We start from the raw sequence: 10,565 nt of genomic DNA, 5'->3' as shown, positions 1-10,565 counted from the left end.
GTGTTCAGTGCAGAGTCTGCTTTAAGACTCACTCTCCCAATGCCCCTTCCCCCTGCTCTCTCTCTCAAATGAATAGATCTTTTTAAAAAAGATTTTATTTATTTGACAGACAGAGATCACAAGTAGGCAGAGAAGCAGGCAGATAGGGAGGAAGGGAAGCAGGCTCCCCGCAGAGCAGAGAGACCGATGCAGGGCTTGATCCCAGAACTCCGGGATCATGACCTGAGCTGAAGGCAGAGGCTGTAACCCGCCTAGCCACCCAGGTGCCCCCTTAGTCAACATTCTGATGGAAGTTCTAGATAGTGCTGTTAGATAAGAAAAAGAAGTAAGAGGCATTCAGATTAGAAAGAAAGAAATGACTCTATTTCCAGATAATACTTTTGCATGTGTAGGGATAATTTAAAAACCTACAACTAGCACTAGTGAGTTTAGAAAAGTTTCAGGATATACTGTCAATATGTGAAAGTCAATTATATCCTATATACCAGTTATGAACAATAGGAATTTCAAATTTAAAAATATAACACATACAATATCACCACAAAGATGAACTACTGAGGTAGATACCTAACAAAATATGTATGGGATCTATATACTGAAAAGTAAAAGACATCAATGAAAGAAATCAATCATCATCTAAAAAAAATGGTGAGGGGGTCAGTGCCTGCGTGGCTCAGTTGGTTAAGCCTCTGACTCTTGACTTTGGCTCAGGTCACAATCTCAGATTTGTGAGATGGAGCCCCGTGTCAGACTGCACTGGGTGTGGAGCCTGCTTAAGATTCTCTCTCTCCGGGCGCCTGGGTGGCTCAGTGGGTTAAGCCGCTGCCTTCAGCTCAGGTCATGATCTCAGGGTCCTGGGATTGAGTCCCGCATCGGGCTCTCTGCTCAGCAGGGAGCCTGCTTCCCTCTCTTTCTCTCTCTGCCTGCCTCTCTGCCTGCTTGTGATCTCTCTCTGTTAAATAAATAGAATCTTAAAAAAAAAAAAAAGATTCTCTCTCTCCCTCTGCACCCCGCCCCCCTTTCCCTCTTTAAAACATAAATAAATAAATGGGAAGACAGACCATGCTCAAGGATTGTAAGTCTCAAAGAATTATGATGCCAATTCTCTCCAATTTGATCTATAGATACAACATAATTGTAACAGACTATATTCTAATTCCCAGAAAAACTGTTTTTTAGATACCAACAAAAAAATTCTAAAATTAATATGGTAAAATAAAGGAGCAAGAATATCCAAAACAATTGTGGAAAATAAAACAAAGTTGGAGTATTTGCATTACTTAATTTCAAGACTCACTGTAGAGCCCCAGTTATCAAGACAGTGTGGTATTGACAAAGTACAAGAAATGCAGATTGATGGAACAGAATAGAGAAGGGAGAACAATACAAAGAACTCTAAATTTGGCCCATACAAATGGAGTAGGCTGGTTTTCTTTCCTGTTAGAGAAAGAAGTACAAATAAGCAAGGACAGGGAGAAGGCTAAAGGAACCCTGTGGTACTGGGTTACTTTATACTGAGTATAAACTCATGCTTATTTAAAAATAGATACAGCTAAAGAAGTAAAAATAAATATGTATGTATCCATGGGTTAGAATATATATAAGTATTTCCTCACTCTTTGACACCAGTAGCAGTGATATGCCAGTAGCAATGAACACACCTAATATCGAGAGTTTGGTTTCTAATGCCACTTTCCAGCAAAGGAACCAGATCTCATTGGAGAAATAGCTGATTCTATATCTGGAATAGGGAAAATGCAAGATGAGCCTGGGCCAGCCTATAGTTGTATTAAATAAGGAAGTGCCCTCCTTTACTGTAAAAAATGGGGCCATGTCAGAGGGATGCAGGAGCCAACCTCAAAGACCTAACAATGGCCAAACCTATAACAATTTGTGCCACATAATAAAAAATGCAGTACTGGAGTATAAACAAAGAATAAAATAAATGTCCATTCATTCATACTGATATAAACAAATAATTGATTAAATAAATGGAGGATACAAAAGGCAAATCTTTCTTGCAGAAGAATCCCAATTAGTAAATGTAGAAGCAGGGTACCTGGGTGGCTTAGTCAGTTAGGTGTCTGCCTTCGGCTCAGGTCATGATCCTGGGGTCCTGGGATCGAGCCCCATGTCGGGCTCTCTGGGAAGCGGGGAGTCTGCTTCTCCCTCTCCCTCTGCCCTTCCCCCCACCCCACTTGTGCTCTCATTGTCAAATAAACAAATAAAATCTTTTAAAAAAGGTAAATGTAGAAGCAATAAGGGAAACAGAAGATCACTATTAGAGTAAGACAGCCATATTGCTAACGGGAAGATCCACTGATAAATGCTAAAATTACTGAGTAAAACTTTAAGGAGAAACAGGATGTTTGCATAACCTCAAAGTAATTCGCTTGTGGTGGTTTTAAGATATGACCATGAACCCTTTGATACCCCTCCGTCCAGAATAGTGGAGCTTAATCCCCTTTCTCCTTTAGACCCTGACTCATTTCTACTGAAGAGTGTGAAAACAGGAAAAATAACTTTTCCCTGTAACTTTATAACAGAGAAACTTGGGAGATAGCAAAGTAACCAAGGTTATTATCACCAGTAATCAGTCATGTTGCTATCAGCTGTCCTGGAATAACACAACCACAAGGGCACATGATCTCATAAGCTCATCCTCTGTTAATGATAAAACATCAGACAAACATAAGATACATGACTACTCTTCAAAAGTGTCAAGTTCATGAAAGACGGACCTGGGGTCCTGTATGTATCCATGTCTGCTGTCACAGACTGGAGAAGACTAAGGAGACATGACATCTAAAAAGAAAGTGATATCCTGGATTGGATCCTGGAATAGAAATAGCTGAGTAAAGGATTCATCTCGCCCAAAGAAAGGTTTGTCCCTTTGCCCTGGCTCCAAGGAGGTAGCTTCAGCCTTTTGAGTGTCTTGTTTGATAAGAGAATCTGTTTACCTGAAGGCTTGAGCCATGCTGGACAGTTCATGCTAAAAATGTAATTTATGGTATGGGCTTTGAGGGCTATGTGGTATCAGCTCAACCTCTGGAGGGCTAGGGACTATATAGATATATATCATGGGAAAATATATACTTGCTAAAATTAATTAAAAGAAAAAATGGGGCACCTGGGTGGCTCAGTCAGTTAAGTGTCTGCCTTCGGCTCAGGTCATGATCCCAGAGTCATGGGATTGAGTTCCGCCTTGGGCTCCCTACTCTGTGGGGAGCCTGCTTCTCCCTCTCCTCCCTGCTCATGCTCTCTCTCACTATCTGTCACTATCTAGGTCTCTCTCTCTCTCTCTCTCTCTCAAATAAATAAATACAATACAAAAAAAGAAAAAAAATAGAGTGGCTATTAGAATTTTTTTTTACCCAGGATAGGGTCATTTCATAATGGAATAAATGGGAATATATACCCTGTTCATGAATCTGAAAGCCCAATATTGTTAAAATGTCAATTATTTCCAAATAGATCTACAGATTCAATTCAATCCCAATAAAAACCCAAGCAGGTTCTTTTACTACTACTAACCAACAAACTGATTTTAAAATTCACATGGAATTTCAAAAGACCAGGAATAGCCAAAACAACTGTGGACAAGAAGAGTCAAGTTGGAGGACTTACACTCTCTGAGATCTGACTTACTACGAAGCTATAGTAAGCAGCAAAATGCCATAGTGATATAGAAGCTACCACAATACCAGGAGTGGTACTGGCAGTAAGACAGAAAAACAGAACTGAAATACTTCAAGAAATACTGCCAACTGATTTTTTACAGAGATGGCAATGCAATTCAGTGGAGAAAGAATAATCTTTTTCAACAAATGGCTCTAGAACAATTGAACAGCCATATGGAAAACAAAATGAACTTAAATCTTTTCATAAGACAATATAGAAAGTTAAATCAAAATGGATCATAGACTCCCCGCTGTACAGTATAACATATATATACTTGTTATATAGTATAACATGTCTAGATGAATGCATAAACTAAAATCTTAGTGACCTTGAGTTTTATAAAAATTTCTTGATCATTAGTCAAAAAGCATGACCTATGAAAGAAAGTATAAATGAACTGAAATTATTAAAATTAAAAACTTTTGCTCTTTTGTTATTCAAATGAAAGGGAAAACCTGGGAGAAAATGTTTGCAAAGTAAGTATCTAATGGAGGGTTTATATCTAGGATATATAAAGGACTCTTACAACTCAATAACAAGGCAAACAGCCCAATTTAAAAATGGGCAAAATATTTTTTAAAAGATTTTATTTATTTCTTTGAGAGAGAGACAGTGAGAGAGAGCATGAGAAGGGAGAAGATCAGAGGGAGAAGCAGACTCCCCTTGGAGCCGGGAGCCTGATGTGGGACTTGATCCTCAGACTCCAGGATCATGACCTGAGCTGAAGGCAGTTGCCCAACCAACTGAGCCACCCAGGCACCCAAAATGGGAAAAATATTTTAAGGAAAACATCATCTAAGATGATATAAAGATGGCAAAAAAGTGGAAGATTCTCAGCAGCATTAGTTACTAGGAGAGAGTACATTAAAACCACAGTGTGGGGCACCAGGGAGGCTCAAGTCAGTTTAAGCGTCTGCCTTTGGCTCAGGTCAAGATCCTGGGGTCCTGGGATCGAGCCCCGTGTCAGGCTCTCAGCTCAGCAGGGAGTCTTCTTCTCCTTCCCTGCCTCTCCTCCTGCTTGTGCTCTCTCACTCTCTCTCAAATTAATAAATAAAATATTTTAAAGAATTAAAATAAAACACAGTGAGATACCACGTTACTCCCACTAAAATGCCTAGAATTAATAGGAATAATCATACCCGGTGAGGGCAAAGCTATGAAGCAAATGGAACAATTATAATACCGCCCGTGGGAATATAAAATTGGTATATGACTTCAGAAAAACAGTTTAGCAGTTTCTTTTTTCCTTCTATTCTTCATTAACATATAGTGTATTATTAGCCCCAGGGGTACAGGTCTGTGAATCACCAGGATTACACACTTCACAGCACTCACCATAGCACATACCCTCCCCAATGTCCATATTCCCACCACCCTCTCCCTAGCCCCTCTTCCTGGCAACCCTCAGTTTGTTTCCTGAGATTAAGAGTCTCTTATGGTTTGTCTCCCTCCTGCTCCCATCTTGTTTCATTTTTTCCTTCCCTACCCCCAAACCTCCCCACTTTCCCTCTCCACTTCCTCATATCAGGGAGATCATATAATTGTCTTTCTCTGATTGACTTATTTCAGTTTAGCAGTTTCTTAAAAAGTTAACATATACACTCACCATATGACTAAGCCATTCATTCCTAGATATTTATACAAGATAAATGAAAGCTATATCCACACAAAGACTTATATATAAATGTTCGTATCAGTTTTATTTGTAATATAAACAGCACATTTTAATCAACACATGAATGGATAAACAAATTTGGTATATATATATATATATATATATATATATATATGTTTGTGTATAATGAAATTCCACTTAGTAATAAAAAGGAATGAATATAGATGCCTATAGCAACACAAATATATCACAAAAGAATTATGCTAAATGAAAGAAGCCAAACAAAAGTGCCTATTTTATGATTCCATTTATACAAAATTGTAGAAAATACAACTAATTTATCATGACTGAAAACAGATCAGTGGTTGCCTGTGGATGGGGGAATGGTGTAGGGAGGGACAGTTGGATGACAAGGGGGATAAGGAAACTTCTGGGAGTGATGAATCTGTTCATTATTTCTATTGTCATGAAGCTTTTAAAGGTGCACATATATGTCAAAACTCATCAAATTCTATTTACTAATGTAAATAGAATTACTAATTACTAATGTAATGTGTACTAATTATACCTCAATAAAGCTGTAAAATATACTCTGAGGACAATGGGAGAAATTGGAAAATAGACTGGCTATGAGATATCATAGAATTAGGTTGATAATGATAATCCAGTTATGTGGGAGAATGTCCTCATTTTTAGGGAACGGGTGCTCAAGTATTTATGAGTGTAACACTATGTCTATAACTTACCATCAAGTTTTTAGGAAAAAATTTACATATATGTTGTTGAATCTAGATGAAAGTTAGACACGTGTGTTCATGGTACTGTTCTTCCAGTATTTCTACATGGTTAGAAATTTGCATAATTAAAATGTGGGAAAAGTAATATTGCTTTATCATTTTATTGCCCCTCCTCCTCTTTGGAGAGAGAAACATCTTTATCCTATTGGAATGTAGGCAGATTTCTGGGAATTTCTCCAGGGAGAAAAACATTCTCTATCTTTATTGCCCAGGAATATAAATAAATCTGAGTACATTGGCTGTTAATGTCCAGACAATAAGAAGAGATTCATGGAGAACTATCTTTGAATGGGAGGTGGGGGACAATCACTCACAAGCAAAAATAATATTGATATGAAATGAATGTAGACTGGTACGAAATGGGTGGAGGAGATGACAAAGACATATTATATAGGCAATAATTGACATCCTTGGAAAAGAAATGGATCAGAAAAATATCCATCAGAAAAAAATTTTATAAAATACTTCACTGAAATGAAAGGCTTGAATCATGATCGAAACAGCTCATTGTAACTAAAATTACTTCACAAACATCAAGACCTACACATATGCTTCTAAAGATCCTTAACTTCGGGCATAAAAAAGGATTATATGGCAGAGAGGTACCAGAAAAAAAAAGGAAGGGGATTAGTCCAAGACTTCTCAATGGCATCACTCAGTTTTAAAAGAGCAACATTTACCAGATTCTCGGGAAAAGGAAGTAACTTACCAATCAGGGTTCAATGAGGGAAGTGGATTCTATAATTATTATGGAATAAGTAATTTTTATATGAATTTGACCAGGCACAACTGTGGGAGTAGCTGGGAAAGTAAAGGTATGGAAAGGGGACTTGGAGGGTAGAAGTCACTAAACCACCCTTTAGAAATGCTGGCATGGGTGGTGGGTAAGTCCCAGCTTACAGGAAAATCTGAGAAGCCAGGCACATTCAACTGCTGAATTGAGAAGGGCAAGGTAGAGCTTCTAGACAAGACTATGAAAAGCTGCCACCTTCGTGGGCCTCAGCCAAGCATCTGATGGTGGGCCTGGGACCACTGGTGGTCAGCAGTGCTGAGAGACACAAAGAAGGGCTGAATACAAAATGGAAGAGAGTGAGGAAAAATTAAAACGTCCTGGGTACCACTGCATCTGTCCTTCACTGTATCAAATCTTAAACTTGTAGAGTAATGGTTGCTCCTTCACTCTGATCTCCCAAATCTCATTCAATCTCTACTTCTGGCCAACTCCAGCCTGGAGTCAAATAGGATTCTTGAAAACGCATTTCTTGGTATAACCCAGACAACAATAGAGTAATTCAGCCCAGTGATCTAATATTTTTCTATTGAAAAAGTTTTGTGGTGAAGTAACATTGAGTTCAGAAATTCCTTCAGGTTTGCTCAGTTTTTTTCTTTAGTCAAATTCACTTCTAAAATAACACCCATCAAAGTTAACAGTGACATCCTTGTCACAAATTCCTAGAACTAATTTTCTGTTTTCATATGAACTGACCTCCAGTCCAGACAATCTGCCCGCTGAAACACTGCTTCCACGGTGTTTCCAATACAGTCTTCTGGGAGCCTCTTGCTCACCTGGTATGTTTTTACCTCTCTGGCTGCTCCTTCCCATTATCCTCTGTAGATGAATCCCTCTTGGCCTGATCCTCAAATATCGGTAGCACAAACCTTGGTCCTAGGCCTGCTTTTCCAGTTACCCAATACATTTTCTTTAGGTACCTAGATGAGACTAAGATGCCACAGACAAGCTCTCATATCCTGGCCAAGCACAGAGAATTATGAAGGGACCTGAGCAAGTACAGGAAGTGGGGTACATCTAATACTCACTGAGAACTTCTCTTCATGCAGTTTTAAGTGCTTTATACAAACAAGTACATTAACTCCTTGTTATGGGTAATTGTCCCCCCCCAAAAAAAAAAACATGTACAAGTTCTAACCCACAATATCTCAGAACATAAACCTATTTGGAAATTGTCTTTACAGAAGTATTCAAGTTAAAATGAGGCCATTAGGGTGGGCTTAATTTCATATGACTTGTGTCCTTACAAGAAGAAGAAAATCAGACATAGAGACAGACATGCAAAGGGAACACAATGTGAAGATACACGGGGAGAAAATGGGCATCTAATGTCAAGGAATGCCTGAGGCTACCAGAAACTAGGAGAGAGGCACTGAACAGCTCCTATCTTAGAGCTTTCAGACGGAATATGGCCATGCTGACTCTTTAATTTCAGAGTTTTGGCCTTCATAACTGTGAGACCAAGCAATTTCTGTTGTTTTGGGCCACTCAAGCTATATTGCTTAGTTACGGTGGCCCTGAGCAGTTAATACACTTCTCATATCAAATCTAGGAGATGTGTACTAGTGTGAACATCCTTTACAGCTGAAGAAACTAGGACAAAAGGATAGCTAACCTGCTTAAGGTAACATAGCTAGTAACTAGTAGAGCTAGGACTAAAACCTTAGCAGACTGGTTTCTGAGCCCATCTACCTAACCACTGTGCAAACTACCTCTTAATATTTTTTTATTAACATATAATGTATTATTTGCTTCAGGGGTACAGGTCTGTGAATCATCAGACTTACACAATTCACAGCACTCACCATAGCACATACCCTTCCCAAAGTCCATAACCCAGCCACCTTATCCCTACCCCCACCCAGCAATTCTCAGTTTACTTCCTGAGATTAAGAGTCTCTCATGGTTTGTCTCCTTCCCCAATCCCATCTTGTTTCATATTTTCCCTCCTTACCCCCCACGACCCCCTGCCCTCAAATTCCTCATATCAGAGAGATCATATAATAATTATCTTTCTCTGATTGACTTACTTTGCCTAGCATAAAAATATTAAGAGGTTAAAAGGTGAGAAACCTCTTAATATTTTTAACAGCATTGCTCCTAGTGACAAAAAAAGTTAAAAAAAAGGTGTGTGTGTGGATAAATCTTAATAAGAAAAAGATTGAATAAATTATTGCATATCCATCCATATGAACTATCATGCAACCATTCAAAATAATTGTTGAGTAATAAAGCAAGATGCAGAAATAGTTGTATGACATGATCCCATTATTTGAAAATCAAGGAAGAAAACAATCTTTATATAGCTTCTATCTGATTATAAGCATGGGAATGTATGTATGTCTATATATAATTAAAAGCACAGATTAAAACATGAAAGTGTTCATAGTAGTTGATTAGTATTGGTTATCTGTTGGAGATGAATAGTGGAGGAGGAAATCTGATAAATAATAAATGTATTAGTTAATTTTTTTTGGGTAACAAGCCCCCCAAAACTTAGCACTTAAAACAATCAATACTTAATCCATGATTCTGAGTTGTCTGGGGTGGGTGGGATGGATGGCAGAGGTTTTCTAGTCTGTGCCAGTGTATTACTGATCTATTACTACATAACCAGTTACCCTAAAATTTAGCAGCTTAAAACAAGTATTTATTATCTCACAGTTTCCATGGGTCTGGAATTCAGGTGAGGCTCAGAAGGATATCTCTGGCTGAAGGTCTTCATAAGGTTGCAGCCAAGCTGTCATTTAGGGCTATGGTCTCATCTGAAGGCTAGACTGGGAAGATATGCTCCCAAACTCACTCCCATGGGTCTCTCCATAGATCTGCCTCATGAGATGGCAGCTGGGTGAGCCATCTGAGACAGTACCTGAAAACATAAGCCACAGTTTCTCTGTAACCTAACCTTGGAAGTGACATCCCATTACCTCAGCATCATTCTGTTTACTAGAACCAAGTCACTAAATCCAGCCCAAGCTCGAGGAGGGGATTCTACAAAGGAGTGGCTACCAGGAAATGGGGATCATGCAGGGTCATCTCAGATGCTACTGACCACAGTGGGCTTGACCAGGGCTGGATGGCTAGTATAGCTTCATTTGTATGTCTGGCAGATGAAAATCTGGTTGGTGTAGGGAACCGCAACGGGGATGGTTCACCTCTATGCCATCACGGCTCCATGAAGTCTCTCAGCATCTAACAGCACAACCCAGGCCTTCTCATACTTGTCCTTAGGACAAAGAGGAGCAAAAGTGGGCAAACCTCAGTGTGTCAGCACTTCTCAAACATCTGCTTGTGTCATATTTGCTAATGTCCCATTGGCCAAAGAAATGGCTAAGCCCGGTTTTAAGGGTTGGAGAAGTGGACTCTATCTCTTGATGGGTGAAGTGGAAGAGTCACACTGAAAGGGGGGCATACATTCTGATGTTAATGGCCAAAGGAGACCATCCAGACTTCTGTCTTCTGCCTAGGATGTAGACATCTGTAAAGAGCATAGCTCCCATTCTTAGAAGAAGAAAAAATATGGGTAATCTACAAAATCATAACTTTTCTTAACTCATCAAAGAACTAAGACCGCAGAGAACCAATTATCTTGGTGTATAAGACAAGTGTCTCAGAGGAGATAGGAAATGGTCACTGGTTCACCTGTGGCAAAGCAAGAAGGAAGACGGGTCCACAGTACCAG

The sequence above is a fragment of the Mustela erminea genome, chromosome X (assembly GCF_009829155.1).
Source record: "Mustela erminea isolate mMusErm1 chromosome X, mMusErm1.Pri, whole genome shotgun sequence".
Classification (NCBI taxonomy): Eukaryota; Metazoa; Chordata; class Mammalia; order Carnivora; family Mustelidae; genus Mustela; species Mustela erminea.
The sequence above is the reverse complement of the archived record's forward strand: the minus strand, read 5'-3'. Positions refer to the sequence as shown.